Source organism: Lynx rufus, unplaced genomic scaffold (assembly GCF_022079265.1).
Source record: "Lynx rufus isolate CCGP_SWC_20201006 ecotype Redwood Valley unplaced genomic scaffold, mLynRuf1.p SCAF_2, whole genome shotgun sequence".
NCBI classification, from domain to species: Eukaryota; Metazoa; Chordata; class Mammalia; order Carnivora; family Felidae; genus Lynx; species Lynx rufus.
The window spans coordinates 123,141,206-123,164,671 of record NW_025814834.1 but is presented as its reverse complement, the minus strand read 5'-3'; positions in this window follow the sequence as shown (position 1 = coordinate 123,164,671).

Genomic DNA, 23,466 nt, shown 5'->3' with positions numbered 1-23,466 from the left:
TCCTTCCTTCCTTCCTCCCTCCCTCCCTCCTCCCTCCCCCCTCCCTCCCTTCCTCCCTCCCTCCCTCCCTCTCTCCCTTCCTTCCTTCCTCCCTCCCTCCCTCTCTTCCTTCCTTCCTTCCTCCCTCCCTCCCTCTCTTCCTTCCTTCCTTCCTCCCTCCCTCCCTCCCTTCCTCCCTCCCTCCCTCTCTTCCTCCCTCCCTTCCTTCCTTCCTCCCTTCCTTCCTTCCTTCTTTCCTCCCTTCCTCCCTCCCTTCCTCTCTTCCTCCCTTCCTCCCTCCCTTCCTTCCTTCCTTCCCCTCTTCCTTCCTCTCTTCCTTCCTTCCTCCCTTTCTTTCTTTCTTTTTTTTTTTTTTTAAATTTTTTTTTTTTCAACGTTTATTTATTTTTGGGACAGGGAGAGACAGAGCATGAACGGGGGAGGGGCAGAGAGAGAGGGAGACACAGAATCGGAAACAGGCTCCAGGCTCTGAGCCATCAGCCCAGAGCCTGACGCGGGGCTCGAACTCCCTGACCGCGAGATCGTGACCTGGCTGAAGTCGGACGCTTAACCGACTGCGCCACCCAGGCGCCCCTCTTTCTTTCTTTCTTTGAAAGATATCACACAGGTGGGAGTTGAAAGTATCTAAAGAATAATAATAAAACAGATGCCAATATACTACCTAGGTGAAGAATAGCACTTGGCCGGTACTTTAGAATCCTAGGTGCCCGTTCTGTTCCCTAGCCCCCTCTCTCCCTGATTTTATGTGAGCCATTCAGCTGCTTTTCTTTACAGTTTGACTCCCTGTCATATTTCATTGAACCTAAGCCCCTAACAGTTGTGAGGTGAATCATGATTTCACGTCCCAGAAAGAAAAGGTGCTTTCATAATTGCAAATAATTGCAAATCACCACTGACTATCAGATGCGTCCTCATTTCTTTTTAAAAAAAAATGTTTATTTTGAGAGGGAGAAAGAGAGAGAATCCCAAGCAGGCTCTGTGCTGTCAGCACAGAGCCAGATGCGGGGCTCGGAACCACGAGATCATGACCTGAGCCGAAATTAAGAGTCGACACTTGACAGACTGAGCCCCCCAGGGGCCCCGTGCATCCCCATTGTTTTAGAGAGATTAAAATGTGAAAAAGTTGATTTTAGAGCCCACAAAATACGACTTGCGTGCACTTGGATGTCTTTCAGTTCTGCCTGTTTTCGAGTCTTATGTCAATGGAATCATCCCGTGCAAAGTCTTCTGGGATTGGCTTTTGTCCACAGCGTGCTTCTGAGGCTCTTCCATGTGGGCGTGGGTGGCAGAGGTGTGTTCCTTCCCACTGTCATGGAATATTCCACGGCGAACCCCTGCCACTGTACGTATCTACGTTACTGTAGCTGCGCATCGGGTTGTTTCTAGCTTTAGTGATTGGAACTGCTTTTATACACATTCTTGTATGTGTCTTCTAATGCACTCAGGCCTTTTTAAAAAATTTTTTATTTTTATTTTTATTTTTGAGAGAGAGAGACAGAACATGAGCAGGGGAGGGGCAGAGAGAGAGGGAGACACAGAATCCGAAGCAGGCTCCAGGCTCCGAGCTGTCAGCACAGAGCACGACACAGGGCTCGAACTCACCAACCGTGAGATCATGACCTGAGCTGAAGTCGGACGCTTAACCAACCGAGCCACCCAGGCGTCCCTGAATGCACTCAGGTCTCTTAAGGGTATATATATATAAGAGTGTATTCTCAGGTTCAAAGAACACACACACACACACACACACACACGTTTAAATTTGTGAGGTAATGTCAACATATTTTCTGAAGTGATAGCACCAATCTAAATTCTCCATGTTCATGTCGGTGAACTTTCAGTGACTTTCTCCATTAGAATGGAACGCATTTTGTGTATTGTGTGAGAAATCCTTCCTGTTTTTTAACGTCATGGAGATACGCTCCTATGATGTCCTCTACAATTTTACCGCTGTGCCTTTTTTCACCAGAGTTTCACTCTCTCTCTTTTTCCAGTCAATTCTCATGAAACTGGGATGATCTCTTTGCTTGGAACTTTAGTATAACTCACCTAAAAAGCTGACTGGGCCTTGTGTTTTCTTTGTCAGAAGATTTGAAGCTATTAATTTTCCTTTTAGGGGTAAATGATATTCAGATTTTCTACTTCCTGAGCTTCCTGTTAATTTACATTTTACTAAGAATTCTCCCATTTCATCTAAGTGTTCAGATTTACTCGCAAAATAATTGTTCATAATACTTAATTATCTATTTAAACTCTGATATATTTGTATTCTTTCTTGATGAGACTTATCGAGTAATTGTGTGTTTTGTTCATCTTTGTATGTTTTTCATTAATTTCTGCTCATAGCTTTCTTTCCCTCTACTTCCTCCAGGCTTACTCTAATGTTATTATTTTTTTTAACTTCTTAAATGGTTAGCTCAGAACTCCTCAGCGTGTCTTCTTTTCTAAGCATACAAATTTCCTTTTAATACCCTTTCAGCAGAATTCCACAGGTGTTAATAAATTGCATTTTCATCTTCTTTTAGTTCTGTTTATTTTCTGATTGCTACTGCGATTTCCTCGCTGACCCATGAGGTACTTAGATGTTTTAAAAAGTATTATTTGCAAACATATTGGGTTTCCTAGTTATGTTTTCATTACTGATTTATAAATAGATTGCACCAGAGTCCAAGAGAGGGGTCTGAAGGCCTCAATCCGTGGATACTCATGGAGGCCAGCTTTTTTGCTCTGAGCGTCTCCACTGGTCAGTGCATACAAGGGGTTGTGCGAGTTCGGATGCAAGGTGTAAGGAATGTCAGTTAGATGGTGTGCTGCTTAAAGTTTGTATCTATTTCAGATTTCTTTTGGGCTGCGTTTTCCAACATTTCCTGAGAGAGTTGTTTTAAAATCTCCCATTACGAGCGTGGATTTTTCGATTTCTCCTTAAAGCATCGACAACTGGTTCTCGATATGCTTTCAGACTATATTATTAGGGTCATACAGGGTTAGAGTTTATGTCTTCCCAGTCAACGGAAGATGTTATCATTATAAGGTGACTTTTTTTTTGAACTGTCGTAAACATTTGCGTGAACATTGCTTTTGTCTGATGTTAATGTTGGAACACCACCTTGGTTGCCCTCGCATATCATTTTCCATCAGTTAGCTTTCCACCCATTTGTATCTTTACATTGTTGGTAACTGTCTCTTGTAAATGGCTGAGTTTCTAAAAACAAATGGAGGCCTTTCGACTCGACTAATACATTTAGATTGATTGCTACTCTTGTGCTTTCCATGTGACCCATTTTCCAAACCTTTTTCTGTCTTTTGCCCCAGCATCTTGCCTTTTTAAAAATTAAGGGCTTTTCTTCTCTTTTGTTTCTATTTCTTTGCCCCTCTTTACTAGTTTGTAAGGTTCATGTACTATCTCTCTGTCTTTTTAATGGTTACCAAGGCTCTTTGTCTATATAGACTAATTCTATGGGCTCAGGTGAAAGTTAGCCACTACCTTTATTCTCTCACTGAGGACCCCAGGGTCTTGGCTCCTATCACCCCCCTTCCCACATTATCTGCTACCGTGACCCTGGATTTGGATTCTAGCCTGTTTGTCCCCCCTCCCCCCCACACACAGAGTGTCTTTTATTCCATTGTGTCCCCAGTGTGTGGCACACAGCGGACAACAATAACCTTTCAGGACACAAGTGAATGAACCCTCCAGCAACATTGGTACAGGCTTCTCATTTAGGCCCGATGATTTTGGTTTAGGCATTTGGTGGAACAAATATGCCTGATTGCCCTACAGCTTCAAATATCTTGACGTGGTGTCTGATGCCCTAGGGATTTCTGGTCTCCGTGCACCACTCACCAAGTCCCCTCCAGTTTTCAAGTCACGTCACTCCTCCACTCACAATCCTCCAGTCACGTCCCATCCCACTCATCCTAAAATCCAGGGGCCCAAACCACCTGCAACCCCCGAGCTCCCTGAACCTACCTCCTACCCCTTTCCTTTCTCACTCCCACCTCCAGTCACACCTTGCTCTTCTAGAACATTCCAAGCATGACTCCGCCTCAGGACTTTTGCTTGTTGTGTCTTCTGAAGACCTTCCCTAACCTTTCTTGTTGTTTTGTTTTGTTTTGTTTTGTTGTTTTGTTTTAAGAGAAAGTACACACACATGTGCGGGTGCAAATGCAAGCTGGGGAGAAGAGAGGCAGAGGGAGAGAGAATCCCAAGCAGGCTGCAGGTTCAGTGCAGAGCCCCATGCAGGGCTCAATACCATGACCCTGGGATCATGACCTGAGCTGAAATCTAGAGTTAGACATGCAATCAACTGAGCCACCCGGGCACCCCCTCCCCAACCCTTCTTATACAAACTAGTTATCACTGGTCCCTACTCCCTCCTCACTCCTGTCTTGATATGTTCAACTTCCTGTTCTGCTTTAAGTCTCTCCACACCACCTGGACATTCTTTCCTTCCTTTTTTCTATCGGCCTGTCTATATATTCTTTCTATCTATCTATCAATCTATCATCTATCATCTATCATCTCCCACCAGAGTGGAGTCTCTGTGAGAAAGATATTTCATCCCTATTTTCAAGGTTGTGTCTATAACCCTGGGCACATGGTAAATGCCCAATAAGTAATGTATTGTGTAGAAGTATTTGCAGAACTCCTTCAGAAACGACCTATTCAAGTCTCAAGCTTCCTGGACTTTTACAGGAATTTTTTTTCTCTCTCCTTAAGTGGCAGAATCATAGAGTTTTCTCACTTGAAGAGATGGTAGAATGGGGCAACTGAGGGTTCAGACAGGTTGACCTGTTGGGCTCAGCTCACAAACTTTGAGGCGATTTGTAATTGAAAGTCTAAAATCTGTTCCTCAGAAGCCCATGAAGCTTCTAAAGTGCAAACCTAAGTGATGTAGGAACTGCAACCCAAATCAGACTCTGGCCACACATTTTTGGTGATTCTCCCTCATCTGTGGCCTGTGCTCTCTCACCCCCCTCGCCCTCCACCCTGGTCCCACTGCCATGGTTGTCAGGACATCAACATGGGCAGGGCCCTTGTCGGATACGGGGACCTGCTTTTGTGGTCTCTCTTTCTTTCTCTCCTTCTCCCCCCTCTCTCTTCCTCTCTCTTGTTGCTTCTTTTCTCTGAATTCAGAATATATTTGCAGGTTTAAAAGACATGGGAATGTGGAAGAATTAAAGAAGGTAGCCCTAATCATCATGGAGGAGAGCCTGGTGACCAGCTGGTGGCCTATACGACCCTTTGTTGTATAGGTGAGAAGGAGAGGCTAGAAGAGAGGACAGAAAATGATTTGCTCAGATTTACAGTGCCCCCAACGGAACCCTTGATTTCCCTTCTCCAGCCTGCCCCCACTCAGTAAATAGAGTCCTTGTCCAACCATTTGCTTCAGCCACAAACCCACGCGTCCTCCCGGAGCCTCTCCATCACCCCGCACCTTCAGCCCACCACATGCGTCCCCACGCCTCTACACGGACTTCCTCACTGGTTTCCTTGCACCTGCATTTGCCACCCTCCCCGCCGCGGGCCACCAAAGTCTTCCCCACCCAAGAGCCAGCCGTCTCTTTGACATGCAAGTCATAGCACGTCTCCCTGCTCCAACCCTTCCAGGAGCTTCCGGTCCCTCTCAGAAAAACTCAAAACTCCCATTGCAGCCCACACGGCCCACGCGGCCTGCCCCCCACCCTTCTCTCCGGCCTCGCCCGCCACCTCGGGCCTCCACCCCATTCCGGCCACAGGCCGCCACCGTCCTTGCCTTGTTTCAAACACAAGCTCGCTCCTGTCCCATGCCTTGTACCAGCTCACCCCTCTGTTCAGAAATCCCTTGGCCCACAGTTGACAGAGCCTCCTCGGCCCCGACCAGTCTAACAGATCGCACCCCTTCGCTCTGCGCCCCCACCCCGCTTTCCTCTCCGGGTGGCAGGTTGCCTGTTCTCACTGGAATGTACACTTCCCGTGGACGGAGAGTTGTTTTGTTCACTGCTGCAGCTTCTGCACCTAGAACGGTGCCTGGTGCATAGCACGTGCTCGGCGAACGTTTGTTGAACGGATACTTAGATGAAGGGATGAAGGCATGAATTCGTCCCACAGTGTGCTTCACTTCAAGGCAGGGCCTGAACTTGAACCCACGACTTCCGATGCTCAGGCCAGGCTCTCCCCGCGGTGAAGTAACATTCGGAAGGGCTGAGGAATCCCATCCCCGCCTCTAGAGAAAGAGAAGTTGCCTCTGGGCTCCGGATGCCTTCCTTCCAGGAAGGGCCTGGCTCCTCTCCCGGTGCAGAGCTCGGTGTGACGCAGCAGAATGCGGGTGCACACTCATGCTGGGGGGGTGGCGGGGGGGGGCGGCGCCGCATCCGGGCCTCCCCGGCCACCGGCGAGGGGAACACTGACGCGTACTTGTAGCTGGCGCTTGCCGGACGCAGCCGGCTCAGCCAGGATCCAACCCAACGCAGGCATTTTGTGCACTCCGCGAGCAACACACACGCACCCGTGCACACGCACACACTTTGCATGGAAACAAAACACATCAGAAAGGGGTCCGGGCCTCCCCCCTCTCTTCCTGCCAAGCATGGGGGACAAATGGTAGGGCTCTTGGCAGAAGGTCTCTGTCTCATTCTCTTCGTCTCTGACTCTAGACCATTCATTTCCTCTCATTCAAACGTCATTATGTTTTGGCTGTGTGACTTTCTTTTGTGAGCTTGTATCTTGTGTTCTCAGGCTTTGTTACCTATGAATATTCTGTCAGGACCCAGCCTTTGAAGGCCCGATACAACAGACGGAGCGAACAGTGTTCCTATGAGGGTGGCATTGTGAACGAACAAAACACTTTCACAACATCATGCTCAACTCTTGAATGTCATGTAAAATGTCACCTCCCTCTTCGGGGCCCAGAGGGATATTAGAAAAGTAGGTGGAGCACCGAACCCAGACCTGAGAGACTGAGTGAGCAAGCCACCTGCCCAAGCCTGAGGGCTTTGGTCATTTGGTGGCCAGGGGACAAAGGCGCTGGGCTCTGGGCTCCTGTGCTGCGGGACTTATGACAGCCCTCGGCCGGGCCCCCTCCTCCTGCCTTTCCCTCCTCTCTACTGCCTCCTTCCAAGGAGTTCTTCCTTGCCCACATGGTGAATTAAGGGACATCAGGAAAGTTCTCTGCCCTTGACTGTCTCTGTCCAGCGGCCACCGTCAGTGACTTGTGGCCTTGATGACCAGGACATGGGCTCCTGAAGGAGTGAGGAGGAGCAGTGGGGGCCTGGCATGGGTGCCCCCTTCACCCTCCACCCAGAGGGGAAGTCCAGGGGCCCGGTGGGGGAGAGGCGTCTGTCCTGGTGCTCAGTGCTGACTATGAAGCGGCAGGGGGCGCCCGTGGCTCCTCTCCCGCAGACCCTGCAGCAGCTGGCAATGCCACCAGCCCAGAGTGCCCACAGGCTCCCTGCAGAGCCCTGTGCTTTTGGGGTGCCCCGTCGGCTCACCTGATGCCCGGAGAGGCCCTTGTGACCCCCCGAGCTGACTGCGTGCTCCCGGGGGCCCCTCTTCTCTTACTGCACCATGCGAATCCAGGCCACCCCCGCAGACGGTGACTGTCCCTGAGCTGCAGGACGCCCAGCGCCTCGCCCGCAAGAGTGGAGGGGCTGCAGAAAAGAAAAGGCAGCCGTGCTCCTCTAACTCCTCTTCCTTACAGACCCGTGGAGGGAAAAGGAGGAGGAAAGGAGAAGCCCCGAGGCTGTGGGTAGGCATCGTGAACCCAGTTCGTCGATGAGCATTTGGAAGCTCAGAGAGAAAAAGGAGTCCCCTCAAGGTCACCCCACTGGATGTGGGCACAGCCATGTCTTTGGCATTTGTCCCAGTGAACACCTCACAGTGCAGGGCGTGGGAGAGGTACGCGGAGACAGAGCAGACCAGGCCTTCCAGACAGAAGCTTTGGCCTGCCTGCCTGCCGGCTCTGTAGTCAAGTGAGCGCCCAGGAGCCAAGGGAGGGGGGGCTGGCAGGGAGTGACCCACATCCTCAGCCCTTGACATGGCTCACTCCTCACAAGGCCGTGGGTCGATCATTGGGGGAAAGGGTACGGGTGGAGCACAGGGTATGGGAGAAAGCGCTGTCTTAGAATTTTCCCTGGGCTGACATTTCCCAGTTGCACCTTTGAACGCTGTAAAAAAAATCCTCAAAACTCCCTTTCACGGGAGTTACTCATTCACTCTCACCTCAGGCCAGATGACCTTTGGCATGTGGTTGGGGTTTTGTTTGCTTTTCTTAAAAGTCCTAGAGTTTGTAGTTGGACCAGTGTCATTTGGGTGAGGAAGAGAGGAATTTGGGGTACGGTACCAGGCTTCATTTTCCTCCTGCCCTCCACCTCCTGGGAGTCTGGAAACATTGGAGAGGTTATTGATTCTGAACTCAAACAGGTTGATCATCTCTGGCTGTGGCCCTCATGGGGTGCTGAATGAGGGAGACAAAGGCACATCAAAAACAAAAAGACAAAATCCAAGCCACCGCCCATCCTGCCCCCAATTCCTTTAGGACCGTGCTCTCATCTGGATGGCAGCTAAGTTCAACCCAGATCATTCTCTTTATTTCACGACTGCAGTTACCCTAATCAGCTTTGCACACAGAGTGGTGCGTGTTAGCAACTTTTCAAAATTAGTATTCCAATCACCTAAAGGTTAAGTGATCTCCTGTAAGAATCAGGGAGGGCCAATTGGCTGTGTGACCTTGGGCAAGTCACCCAACCTCTCTGGGCCTCAGATACCCCTTCTGCACTGAGGAGGAATGAGTTCCAAGGCCCTTCCAAGGCTGATGCTCTGCAGCCTGTAATCATGCAGCCTGTGGTAAAGGGCCACCCCAGCTCAACTATTTCTGACCCGCAGATTAGAAGGTTTGTCATAACCACACCCATCTTGGACTTTCTGAGAGCTGGCTGGACATTCTCACCCGGCGTCCCGCGGGCCCTCAAGCGTAAGATGCCCCAACCAGACAGTTGCCCCCTTTTGGCAGCCTAACCCCGCTAATAGCCCCTTTTCTCTTCCTGCCCCCAGGCTGAGAGCCTCAGGATCACCTTTGAGTCTCACTGTCCTTCAACCTCCACATTCATCTGGTTGCTGAGATCGAACGTTCTAGTTATGAAGGGCCCTCCGTTCCTAGTCCCACAGCTGCTGCCTGGTTCACGCCCTTGTCACCTCTCCCCTGGACTCTTGCTTCCACCTCCAACACGCCCACAGCCTCCCTCCCGTCACTCCCACTCCAACCCATACTGGGTCTGTCACACGAACCCACGACTCTGGCCAACCTCTCCCCACTGCGGACACTTGAATGGTCTCCAGTGGCCAGTGGAACAAACAGCTGACGTCTGGGGCCTTGCATGACGTAAGCCAACCTTACTTCCCTCCCACACGTCCCCTACATTTCAGCCACGTTCGGTGTCACTTGCCAGGGGTGTCCCACCCCAGCTGTTCCCCCACCCTTCACATTCAATCTGGAACACACATAGCTACAGTACCTGCTAAAACCCACCTCTTCATCAAGGCCCCATACGAATGTTTTTCCTTGAAACTTTCCAGGAGACTCCCATTAAGGATCAATTTCTCATTCAGTCAACAAATACTGAGGAGTGCCTGGGTGGCTCAGTCAGTTAGGCATCCGACTTCAACTCAGGTCATGATCTCGCAGTTCGTGGGTTCGAGCCCTGCGTCGAGCTCTGTGCTGACAGCTCAGAGCCTGGAGCCTGCTTCCGATTCTGTGTCTCCCTCTCTCTCTGCCCCTATTCCGTTCGCACTGTGCCTCTCTCTCTCTCTCAAAAATAAATAAACATTAAAAAAAATTAAAAAACACAGAAAACAACAAATACTGAGCACCAACTGTGTGCCAAAAACAACAAATATTGAGCACCAGCTGTGTGCCAGGTACTGTTCCAGGTACTGCAAATTCAATGCTGAGTGAGATGGACACGTTCCTACTCACAGGGAGCTCGCCGTTCGTGGCTACAGAACATGAGCAAACAAGGAAATTGTCGATTCTGGTGGGTACGATAGAAGAGCTCTCGGATCCGCTGGCCCTTGTTACAGTCCACTGTAACATGCCTAGTGGTGATCAAGCACTACCTTGTGAAGCCCCTGGAGGCAGAACCTGGGTCAGTAATCTCTGTAACTTCCACGACGCCTAACATCATGACTTCCATCACTTCCGTGTGGCGGTGCCTCGGTACATGTTTATGAGAGGAAGGAACAAGGGGAGGGAGAGAGGATGGAAGGCGTGCATTTGGAAAAACATTTTTAAAAACTTTATTTGATTTTATTTTTGACACAGCACAAGTAGGGGAGGGGCAGAGAGAAGGGGACATGGAGTGGGCTCTCCACTAACAGCAACTAGCCCGATGCAGGGCTTGAACTCCCCGACGGTGAGATCATGACCTGAGCCAAAGTCGGACGCTCAGCTGACCGAGCCACCCAAGTGCCCTTGCAAAACATTTAAGCCAACACTCCTGGCCAGCAGTGGAGCACTTACCAATATCTTTACTTGTTAAATTCAGAATTGCAGTAAAAGGAAATTCTCATCTCGTGCGTGCCCATTTCGCAATCCCTAGAGATGAGTTTCAGTTTGAGAAGCTCACTCCAGATAGGCAGGGGAAGGGCGCTGCACAGGCCTGGGATGTAGTTCCTGCCCTGCCATCTAATGATTGAGAGAATTTGAGCACGTTTCTTAATCTCTCTGAGCCTTCATTTCCTCATCTGTAGAACGGGGATCATAAAACCTGCCTCATGGAATTGGAAAAGCAGATAAGACAGGCGTGTGAGGAATTGCTTCTTAAACTGAAAGAAAGCACCCCGTAACCATAAAATTGATTGGGAATTATCCCAGGTCCTTGTCCTGGCTCTGTCTGGGGAACACTACAATAGACTATCTGTTCCCCCCAAAGAAGAAAAGCTGCTGAAATCTACCGTTCTGGAAGCTTCCACGGTAACCTTAGGCTGCCCAAAAAGTGACTGGGTCTTTCTTACTCTTCCCTAAAATATGTTCTCCTATGATTGCACCTCTTCTAACCACTAGGGTTGTAGCTGCGACCACAAGAGGCACCTGGTTGCCTTCCCTGAAAAGTGTGCCCTTATACCTCCTGCTCCCAGACCAAATGAAATGAAGTCATTTCTTGCCTTTGCCATGATTTGCTAGTGCCGGCCTGTGAAATGCGGTCTGCCCAGTCTCTACTCACCAAACATAGACTGTAAAGGCCCTGCAAACTTCTCTCGTAGCCCACTGCTCCTTTCCAGCACAGTCTCAGACTCGGGCGCATCTTCTGCGCCTTCCAAAACTCACTCATCCCCACAGCCCCCATGCCAGACTGATTCCAGTGGGGTTGGCATGGTAGGGAATGACTCAGCCTCAGGATGTCGCAGCCAGAATCAAGCCTTTGAAACAGACTATCATTCCAACAAGATGAGATTCCAGTAGGGTCAGGTCTGTGTTGGTGACCCCTGATAGGCACACTTGCCCCTTGCTTGTCCAGACTTTCCTGATGGGTTCCGGAGTTTTGGCAAAAGTTCCTGCAGCATTCTGAACTATCATTCCATTAAAATTTTTTTTAATGTTTATTTATTTTTGAGACAGAGCGAGACAGAGCATGAACAGGGGAGGGGCAGAGAGAGAGGGAGACACAGAATCTGAGGCAGGCTCCATGCTCTGAGCTGTCAGCCCAGAGCCCGACGCGGGGCTCGAACTCACGGACCGCGAGATCACGACCTGAGCCGAAGTCGGACGCTTAACTGACTGAGCCACCCAGGCGCCCCATGAACTGTCATTCCATTTAAGGATTAAGTCCCCTAAAAATGGCTCTTGACCATCAATATCTACTCTGATGAAGTGGGGATATAAGCAATTACTTGGGCACATACACACCTTCAGATATTTGATAAATATTAACTGAGCTAAAAGAAGGGGAGAGAAGGGGCACCTGGGTGGCTCTGTCGGTTGAGTATCTGACTCTTGGTTTTGGCTCAGGTCATGATCGCAGGGTCGTGGGATTGAGTCCAGTGTTAGGCTCTGCACTCAGTGTGGAGCCTGCTTAAGATTCTCTCTCTCTCTCTCTCTCTCTCTCTCTCTCTCAATCCCGTCTCTCCCTCCCCCGCCCCCCCCTCCCCAACTCATGCCTGAATGCTCTCTCACTCTCTCTAAAAAACGAAAGAAAAGAAAAAGAAAAAAAAAGGAGAGAGATATACAAATATAGAACAATCTGTCATTAGCACATTTCCCATTAGTGTGTTCTTGGCATATCATTCACTGCTCCCGATCACCTCAATCAATCAGGACTCCAGTGGGCATCTCCCCCAGCTTCTGCTCTCCTCCTCTCTTAACAAACATATGCTTTTTGGGGTAGAGTGGGAATGGGGAGAAGAGGGTCTCTCAGACAACTGTCCTCACATTGCAGGGAATTGGAGAAAATTGCATGGAATAGTCTAGCAATCTGATTCTTGCTCCTGCACTCCACCTCCCGTTTACTTGGAACCCGGTAGAATGCCACACCCTTAGAGAATTACAGAAGAAAAGATCACCACAAAAGGAAAAGAAGCCATCTGGAGAGCAGGCATTTAGAGAGTGGGGGAGGTCTCTACTGCGGCGGGCTGAACACCATGCTTCACAGGGATGGACCGTTGGAGCCAGGAGCTGAGCCACAGCCCCCCTCTGATGCGAGTTCCCACTCGTGAAAGTCTTCTGCAGTGAGGTCCTGGCAGCCACTGGCCCTGGGCACAATTGCTCCTGGATTTGCTTTCCATGGAGGGGCGGGGACACATAGAATTGCCCTGCCATCACCGTCCGGGGGTGTAAGCACAGAATCAGGGGAGAGCTGACAGGGACTTTCCACTGAGGACCTGGACCTGTGGCTTGACTTGCTCCTCAGTACACGTGAAGACATCCCCCCCGCCCAAGACTCCATTTCCCCACCTGTGAAATGTGACCAATGACACACATCTTGTGTGGTTGTTGGTGGGAAAATTATGTGAAATGTATCTGGAAGCACTTTGGCAAAGGTTTCGTACAAATGTTAGTGACTGTCACCAGAGAGCTAATGCACACACAAGACACACCCATTTTTAATTTAGTTTTTATGTTTTAGAGAGAGCGTAGGCAGGAGAAGGGCAAAGGGAGGGAGAGAGAATCTTAAGCAGGCTCCACACTCAGCGCGGAGCCCAACAAGGGGCTTGATCCCCAAACCCTGGGATCATGAACTGAATTGAAATCATGAGTCAGATGCTCAACTGACTGAGCCACCCTGGCACCCCAAAACATACCCATTTTTTTAGTTTATTTATTTTGAGAGAGAGTACACACACACAAGTAGGGGAGGGACAGAGGGAAAGAGAGACAGAGTCCCAAGCAGACTCTGAACTGTTAGTGCAGAGCCTGATGCGGGGCTCGAACTCACAAACTGTGAGATCATGACCTGAGCTGAAATCAAGAGTCTGTGCCACCCAGGTGCCCCCAAACACACCCATTTTTAAACTTCATTTTAGAAATTGATATACAGTAAAATTGGTGTGTGTGTGTGTATGTGTGTGCGTGCCCAGTTCTGTGAATTGTAATACATGTACAAATTTGTGTAACCATCATCACAGTGAGACTATGGAAGAGTATCATTGCCCCATTCATCCACTGAGGACTTAATCACAACATATTATTATTTTCACCTATCACTGGATTCAATTTGCTAATATTTTATTGAGGATTTTTGCATCTATGTTCGTGGAAGGGGGATATGAAGTTTTCTGTTGTCATTGTGTGGCTTTGGAATCAGGATAATGCTGGCCACTGAAATAGGCTGGGAGCACTTCTCCTTTTTTGCTCTTACTTCTTGACATGTTTGTGAGAATTCACTAGTGAGACCACGGGGGCAAGGAGATTTCTCTTTTAAAGGGTTCCTAACTATGAACTCAATGTCTTCAATCATTAGAAGACCCCTCAGATAACCCTTTTCATCATGGCTGAATTGTAGTTTGCTTTTTTTTAAGAAGTTAGGCCATTTTATTTAAACTGTCAGATTTGTGTGTGTGGAGTTGTTCGCAGTAATTCTCTTATTGCCACATTAATGTCTAGAGCATCTGTAGTGATAGTTCTCATTCTGAATATTGATGATTTGCATTTTCTCTCCTTTTTTTATTCAATGTTTATCAATTCTGTTGATCTTTTCAAAGAACCATCTTTTGATTTCATTGACTTTCTCTATTGTTTCTATTTATTATTTCATCGATATCTGTTCTTTTGTTATTTCCTTTTTTTTTTTTTTTTTTTTTTTGCTTGCTTTGGCTTGCTTTTGCTCTTCTTGTTCTAGTTTCTTAGGGTATAAGCTTAGATGATTAAGCAGATACCTTTCTTCTTTTCTAAGATAAGCATTGTTTTCTTCTGAGCACTGCTTTAGGTACATCCTATAAATTTTGACATTTTATGTTTTTACTTTTATTGATTTAAAATATTTTCTTATTTCCTTTGAAACTTTCTGACTAATTATTTTAAAGTCTTTTGTTTAATTTCCAAGTGTTTAGAGATTTCCCCAAATATATTTTATAATCATTAAACCTAGGAAAGCTGTACAAAACTAAAGAAGCCATTATTTTAGAAATGAAATAGTTTATTGAGCACCTTATGTGTGCAAAGCACTAGGCTAGGTATTGTTTGGGGTGCAGGGCGGCACGAGATTTAGATCCAGCCTTTGAGGAACTGACTGTTGAGGAGGAAAACCAACATGCTTATGCAAACAAATGGAATGCATGGTGGTCGGTGATACGAGCTTCTGCGTGGTACAGAGAAGGGCTGTGATGGGGGTCGGTCTCTTCCAGCCCAGGTGATCAAGGTCAAGGTTGTGAGCTGGGCTTTGAGAATGGGTAGCATTTCCAGACTGAAGGTCTTAGGGTAACACCATGTTGGTTAGAGGGAACTTTGCTTGGCAATGGCAGGAGACCCTGCCCTTGGTCACTCTCCTGCCATGCCCACCTGAGCCTGGCACGCTTGGCCTGCTTAATTCACACGTCAGGGGAGTGACCGAATCAGACTGACAGGACTGAACTCTTCCAGGAGTTGAAGGCAGCTCCTAAAGCCTGTAGAGAAATGGGTAGTGTTTCCTGGGCCAGCAGAAGGGGAGGTGGAATGACGAAAATAAAGCTAACATCCAAAGAGTATTCTATTCTACTTCCCTCACATCCTGCCACCTCACAGATATGGTCTGTCCTCCTGCTTTGTCAGAAATTGAGCTGCACTTGGAAGTTAAGGGCTCAAGACCATAGAGCAACTCATTGGCAGACCCTGGAACACACTGCTGTGTTGTGGACGTGAGCCGAGTCAGCTCTGGGACTTGAGCCTCTCCAGCCTACGGAAGGAACCCCGGAGTCATTGAAGCCAGCAAAGAATGGGATGGCAGGTGGTAGGAGAGAAATATTTGCTCCTGTCCTGAGGGTTTGGCTCAAGGAACAGAGGGGGACGTGTGAGGTGGAGACGGCTCCCTTCCCGTGAGACACAGGAGAGATCAACCACAGAGGAAGAATTCCAGGGAATCCATAACCACGTTTTCTTCATTCTTCCTGGGGCTGTCAGTCATATTTCGCCCTCCTTCCCATTTTTCTTCCCAGCCTGATGTACCGGGTCAGCTTTCAGCACATAAACAAGAAGACTAAAAGCAATGCTTCTAAGATTTTGGAACTTGCATTTTCCCCAGCAGTTTACCTTTTGCACTTGGATATATTGGCTTTTTTTTACTGATACGCTGGTGACTTAACAAGAAGGAAATATGTTTTAAGTCTCCTAGCAAAGATTAAAAGAACTAGATTTCATTTTATAGAAAAAAAATTTGTAAGCAACTGGTTGATTTCTTATTGAATTTTGTTACATAAACTCTCTAGGGGGTTGCCACAATGTGGGGAAGATAAGGCAGCAATCTTAGCACCTAGCCCAGCTGGCCAGTTGTAGACCCCTTGATATGGAGACAGGCTGCATGAAGAAATCAAAGACGGAGTCAAATACCCTAAAGCTTTATGAAATCCCATCATGGCATTTCCAAATGACGCTATGAAATTGGAACTAATCTTGGTTACCTTACCATCTGGCCCCAAAGTGAAAGGTCTATATGACCTGTGTTCTCATGCAAATAACTAGTTTGTTGTAAAGAGGAATAATTTTGTTTTTTTTTTTTTAATATATTTATTGTCACATTGGCTTACCTACAACATCAGTGCTCATCCCAACAGGTGCCCTCCTCCATGCCCATCACCCATTTTCCCCTCTCCCCAACCCCCCCCCTCAGTTTGTTCTCTGTATTTAAGAGTCTCTTATGGTTTGCCTCTCTCCCTCTCTGTTTATAACTATTTTTTCTCCTTCCCTTCCCCCCTCGTCTTCTGTTAAGTTTCTCAAGATCAACATATGAGTGAAAACATATGGTATCTGTCCTTTTCTGACTGACTTATTTCACTCAGCATAATACCTTCCAGTTCCATCCACGTTGCTGCAAATGGCAGGATTTCATTCTTTCTCATTGCCAAGTAGTATTCCATTGTGCATATAAACCACAATTTCTTTATCTATTCATCAGTTGATGGACATTTAGGCTCTTTCCATAATTTGGCTATTGTTGAAAGTGCTGCTATAAACATTAGGGTACAAGTGCCCCTATGCATCAGTACTCCTGTATCCCTTGGGTAAATTCCTAGCAGTGCTATTGCTGGGTCACAGGGTAGTTCTATTTTTTGAGGAACCTCCACACTGTTTTCCAGAGCAGCTGCACCAGTTTGCATTCCCACCAACAGTGCAAGAGGGTTCCCATTTCTCCACATCTTAGAGGAATAATTTTGAGGCAGAAGAAATTTTTAGGAGAAATCAGATTCTGATGTATGCAAAAACAAGGCATCCTATGGGATTTTATATTTCTTCTGGTGCTTTACAGTTCACGAAAGACTTTAACATGCCCTATCTCTTTTGGATCACCAGAATGGCCCCCAGAAAAAAAAGGCTGGGAAGGGATCAGTGACTCTGGCCTTAACGAATGGGGAAACGAAGACTCCAAGAGAGTGAAGAAATCCATGGCTTATGGAGACTAGAAGCAGTTTCACACGTCTGTGTCCACTTTTTAAAAAAAAAATTTTTTTAACGTTTATTTATTTTTGAGACAGAGAGAGACAGAGCATGAACGGGGGAGGGTCAGAGAGACAGGGAGACACAGAATCCGAAACAGGCTCCAGGCTCTGAGCGGTCAGCACAGAGCCCGACGCGGGTCTCAAACTCACGACCGCGAGATCATGACCTGAGCCGAAGTCGGACGCTTAACCGACTGAGCCACCCAGGCGCCCCCATCTGTGTCCACTTCTAACTAAGGTCTCTATGCCGTAGGAGACTAGGGTCAAAGCTATTTAGAAGGCAGATTGAACCCTTTTGTACTTACTGGTACATTTCCCTAAGGCGCCCACAAGCATCTGAGTAATGGTTTTAGGCTGATATTTGATTAGCTTTCATGATGAGAGAATGTGAGATTTTTACCGAAGTTATTTAAATAGCAATGTGGGCATAAACTCGGGCTATCTAATGGAGATGAAGGGAGAGAGAGAGAGGGAGTCGTGTGGGCAGCTCTGCGGCCTGTCCTGGGCTTACTGGCTTGACCGCTAACCAAGCCCCCCCACTGCATGGTGCCTGTGACTTGGTGGTACCTTTTCAGTGAAGCCTGCCAGCACACAGCCTCATGCCCCCACACACTCAGCCGGGGACAGGCTTCCAGATGGATCTGGCCTGCTCAGGCCAGATTCTGACCCATTTTAAGTGATCCCTGCTTCCATTCAGGCTCCTTGGGTGAAACATTCACAGACACGGAGGCCTGTGTGTGTTGCGCACTGTGCCAGGAATCCCACGAAGAACCTGAGAGAGTCCTTGCCTAGAGGCTTACATTCTCATTTCTCCTGTCTCTACTGCCTAAATAATTGGCTCCGAGATGGATTTGGTTCTCTAACGTCTTTTCCATCAGTGAATCCCCGAGGCGGTTTCACTGCTACCGGAGAGCAGTGAGAGAGAAGCGTCCAACGGCCAGCCCGTGCTCCTCAGGGGATGGCCCAGTGGGACCGCCTTGAGCACCTCCAGATGCCCAGCATCCCAGCTTCTGGGCCCCGATCGATGCTAACGCGCTACCCCCCAGTCCCTGTGACCACCGAAAACATCCACCCACCCCCTGCCCCCTGGTCTGAAATGCCAGTATGGCTCTCACGTGAAAAATCACCGAATCAGTCTGACTAGTAACCTTTGTGTTTGGAGGCGCGTTGCCCAACAACAGTGGAGCCGGCAAACCGTGAACCGCAAGTACAACGCGGCACACGGCCTGCTTGTGTGTGACCCTCGAGCTAAGGATCGCTCTCGTGTTTTCAAAGGGTTGGGGGGAAGAGGAGGAGGGGAAGTGATAGACTCGGCAGGTGCTCCTGCCAAGTCTGCAGGTGCTGGTGCAGGTGCAGGTGCTGGTGATACCATGATGGAGAAGACATCCTTGTTGTCCCGAGGGAACGACAGTCACGTGTGGGAGAAAACAAACCACCGGAACAGCAAGCGCCATTGTGCAGTGATGGGGCCCTACGCGTGTTCACATGTTGCTATGGAGGCATAAAAGAGGGACGCCCAGCTCAGCCTTGGGGACTTGGGGAGTGCAGATAAGGGGAGCCTGCCAAGGAGAGGTGGCAGGTAAAATTAATCTGGAAAGAGAAGTAGGTATTAGCCAGGAGAAGGGTGTGGTGTGGCGAGATGGAGGGGGTCGGGGGGACGGTGAGGTAGAAACAACAGCCTCGGCAGAGAGACAGAGACAGAGACAGGGAGACGGGGCACACAGGCTGTTAGTGGGACCCAAGGTAGGGCACCTCAGGAGCTGGAGCTGGAGAGGGCTGAGGGCCGTGCCAAAGGACCTTGTGTCTCACAGCTAGATGCTTGGACTTTACCCAGGTTCAAATGCTGGCCCCATCACTTAGTAGCTGTGTGGCCTTAAGCAAAGCGTTTAACCTTTCTGTGCCTCAGGCTCCTCATCCGTAACCCGCGGTTAAGGAGAGGACCTGTCCCGGACGGTTGTGACAACACCGAACAACACAGCACACAGAAAGCACGCAGAACCATGCTGGCTCACAATTCATACTCGGCCAACAGTGGTAAAATCTTTGCCATTGGGCTGTCGCTGGTTGGCCATCGGCAATAGGGAGGCAGTTGAGAAGCCGTGAGCACCTGCTGCGTGTCTGTCTCTACCTTAAGCGCTAGGAGTACAATGGTCTTGTCTCATGACTTCCATACGAGACCTAGACCTTGCAGAAATCCAGGCAAAAGGTGCTAAGATGATGAGGTTCCCTGGTGCCAGTTGCCAGTGTGGGGGAAATGGGTCTATGCCATGACTTGTGGAAATGGGTCTATGCCACTCTTCGCCGAAGGCACGTAGGGAGTCATCTTTGAGCACGAGGGCTTGCATGGGAGCCCAGGCAGACAGAAGGTCTGGAATAGGGGCGTGAAGAACTTCTTAATTCAGGAATCACATGCTTCCGTCTTTCTCCTAAAAGGGAAACATCAAATCTGGCTTAAGAGTGGAGAAAAGTAGGGGCGCCTGGGTGGCTCGGTCAGTTGAGCGTCCAACTTCAGCTCAGGTCATGATCTCGCGGTTGCTGGGCTCGAGCTCCGTATCGGGCTCTGTGCTGACAGCTCAGAGCCTGGAGCCTGCTTCAGATTCTGTGTCTCCCTCTGTCTGTCCCTCACCCACTCACTCTCTGTCTCTCAAAAATAAATGTAAAAAAAAAAAAAAAATAGAGGAGAAAAGTAGTGAGCCTTCCCCGGACCTGACTCATACTGATCTTTGGCAACTTTTCTTTGCTTCGGTGACCCTCTCAAGTCATTAGGTGTCTGAAATTTCTTTGGGCTCATGCAATCCTTCAGTGGGTCTGTGTCTCCTCACACAAAGAATGCCTCTCCCTGCATGTGTGGTCCAGCCTGGAGCACAACAACCAAAGAGGCAGAGGGCTGTCACCCGTGAGTTGTGCCCACCTGGGTTTCTTCACCCAAACAGAGTCCAGAGCCTAGGGAGGGCTTGCACTTGGACAGAAGACAAGTCATTTCCTGCCCTCTCTTGTGGGGTCTCCCTCTGTCTGATTTGCCCCGGCTCAGGGGACCTTAGACACAGACATAGCCTGCAAAGGTTGCCGGGAAGTAAGTGCCAACTTTCAGGACTAGACCCCCTGCCCCCCATTTCTCCTGTTGGCAGTGCAGTGAGCATGGAGAGATCCCCTGCTTCTGGAAAGCCCCTCCAAGGCCTCTGTGCTTTTCTAAGCTGGTGAGGACCTCCAAGGGCAGTCGTCTCTCCACGGGTCGGCCATGTGCCAGCGGACCTGCTGCGGGAGCACGGAGGCTACAGTCCTTCTGCTGAGTGCGGCTGGGCCCACAGTGCCCGTGGCCCAGGTTCTGTCATCCCCACTACAGCAGCGGACCGGCACTGGCAGTCTCAGCCACCCAGCCCAGGGCCCATGCAAGTGGGACTCTGACAATGCATCTCTAAGTGCTCTGGGCTCCTGTGAAAGGAGAACATTATCTTGGATATTATTATACAGTAATGAGAGAATGTTCCTCTGTTCTGCGGCTTTCTGGCTGAGCACACCGTGCTCCCTGAGGAAATACGCTCTGATTTATTTTCCCTCCAGAATACTCAAGCTGACACACAGAGACTCGGGTCTGTGGTCATTTCCTGACCATTCGCCTCTCTCCGGGCCACGCTCCACTCCCCAGACACCCCATTGCCTGCCCCTTGGGCCCCAGACCCTCTCACCGGACTGCCCAGGTTCTTAGAACTTGCTTTGTACTGTTTAAGCACTTCGCTCAACTGTGTCCATTTAATTCTTAAAATAGTCCTAGGGTGTAAGGATTATCATTGCTCTCATTTTACAATTGAGGAAGCTTAGCCTGGAGAGGTTAAGTAACTTGCCCAGGGTCACACAGTAAGTGGCAGAGCACAGATTCAGACCCAGCCATCTGACTCCATAATTTGGGCTATTAACCCGCACTATCCAGCCTCCAGGTCTGTGCTTTTCCTGTGTGGATCTATCTACACACGGAGCAAACTGGGGGCACCGTGATCCTTGGCATCCAAGTCAGGGGACGCCGTGGGGCCAAGGAGCACTGTTGGTCAGCACTGACCTCGTGGAAGTTTTAGGCCAAAGTTAGATAAAACTTTCCTTTCCCTCTAGGACGCTCCCAGAGCTTCTCAGGTGACCCCACAGTTTGAGTGTCTGAAACCTCTCTAGGAAGCCCAGTATCTCCAGAGCAATTCCTCGGATTCTCAGAGCTTCCCAGACCAGCCTTGGTTTGAACAACTGAGCTGTGGCCATGGAGGTGCCAGATACTGGGCTCTGGGGCCAGCTGTCTGGGCACAGCCAGCAGTGGGCCATGGTGACCCTCCCTAGGAACGCCCAGTTGACACGTCTTGGAGTCTGTCGGGGTATATCTCTGGGGCTGAGCCTGTCTCCATGTCAAAGAACAAATGTGTATCTCACGACGGTGATCTTCACTAATGGCTACACTTGTGTTTTATTTTGCCCACCAGTATGGATGCGTGTGGGGGCTTATGTCCAAATATGGGTATGTTCCAATGTGGACACAAAGTGTGTTAAAGTTGGCATGAAAAACTGAAAGGCTGGAGGGACATAGCTGTATAGCCACATGTGGGGGGCGGGTGGGGCACACTCTCCTGGTGGCTCTCAACACAGTTGCGGCTTGTAGCCACCTTGGCCCTCCTCCCTTGCTGCGCTAAGGCAATGTTCCCAGGTGGTCCGGCCCCCAACTTGCACCAGGAGGCAGTTTAGTTCTTTGTGGCCTTGATTTCCTTCCTGGAGGAAAGGAGACAGCCCCTCCAGCTTTCCTGGCACTCCCACGGATTTTTGCTCTTCTCCCCTGCTCTGCTCCAGCCATGTGGACTGTCCTCCCCGCCCCCCTCCTCCCCTGGCCACATCAGAGGGAGCTGGCAAACATGTGGTATGGGGCAGTTTTTGAGCCAAAGAAAGGACGGTGCCCAAGGAGTCCCCAGAGCCAGGGCAGGACTGAGTCCCTCCCTCTATGAATTTCAGCATCCCACCACCACCCCCCCCATCTCCTTTTGAATCAAGCCTCTCCTCCCCCCAACCCCAGGGGGGCACAACTCCTGGGGGAGGGCCCTCCCCACCCCAGTCGTTCTGATTGGTTCACAGTGGGGAGTCAAGTCACTCTCTGAGCCACTCTCCAGCCACCCCTCTAGGTCTCTGGGGATTTCACTCAGACCTTCCACATCCCACCCTCCCCCCCCCCCGCCCCCCCCCCCCCCCCCCCGCAAAGCTAGGTGAACTGGGGGCCGTTAAAACCGTGACTCCTTGGAGTCTGACGGAGAGGGAGACACCCAGCTGCTGGTGGGGTCCTAGGAAAGCGGTGGCCGTTCAGGACGCAGACGTGGGAGATGGGTTCTGCAGCCTGGCAGGGAGAGGCAGCTTTGGGCAAGGCTCCAACAGTGCCTTGCCAAGTCCCTGCCTCTGCTGCAGCAATCCATACCGCCTGAGGCCCTGCCTTGGGGCCTGTGGCCAGATCTGCCAGGGTGTGGCCATCTTCCAGACTGCTCTCTGGCCCCTGAGGGCTGGGGCAGGGTGCCTCCAGGCCAGAACTCTGTTGTGCTGAAGAGAACAATCCGAAAGCTCTGTGACCTCCGGGGAATTGCTTCAACACCTGTGCCTTCCTTTTTCAATCTGTAAAATGGGGATAATGACCGAACTAAGGCGAGAATTAAAAGAGCTACTGTAGGGGAAGCCTGTGGACAGTAATGGCACCTAGTAATTGTTATTGTGAGCCGACCCCCAAGGTCAGTCTGGCCTTTTCCCAAGGTCGGCTGGAGGCGGGACGGTGCCGGAATGGGATGGGAGCGGGTAGGGAGACTTGTCTTTTGTGGTGTCTAGGCTTGGAAGAAGGGCTGGACAATGCCTTTCACCCCTTGGAAAGGATTCCCACCGGCCAGGCATTACCGCCTGCATGGTGGACCCGGCCCAGGACAGAGCCTGCCTCTTCCTGCTTGTCTCTCATCTTTGAAGTCTTTTCTTAAAGGTCAGGAGAACAGAGAGACCCCTCTAGAATTTGTCTCTGGTGATAAGGCCAGCCGACATAGGCTCTAAAAATAAACCTTAATAAGATTTTGGGTAAACACTCTCCACCGCAGTTCAGATCACGATTTTTTTTCCCCATTCCTAGAGCAATGTGACCTATGGTGGAGCCTCTTCCCGCAGAGGAAATGTCAAAGGCTTCCAGAGTGCCAGGTTGAATTTGGATGAGGCCCCACTCTGCTCTGGGGCCCGGCCTCGCCAGAAGGACCCGCAGTCTTAGTGTGAGAGGCTCCCTTCCAGTTCCATCCATCGCGGTGCAGTACCCTGACACTCCAGCTACCCCCTCCCCCGCTGCCCCCTCCCGGGCCCAGGGAACAACGTGAGCTCCGTGGAGTGTC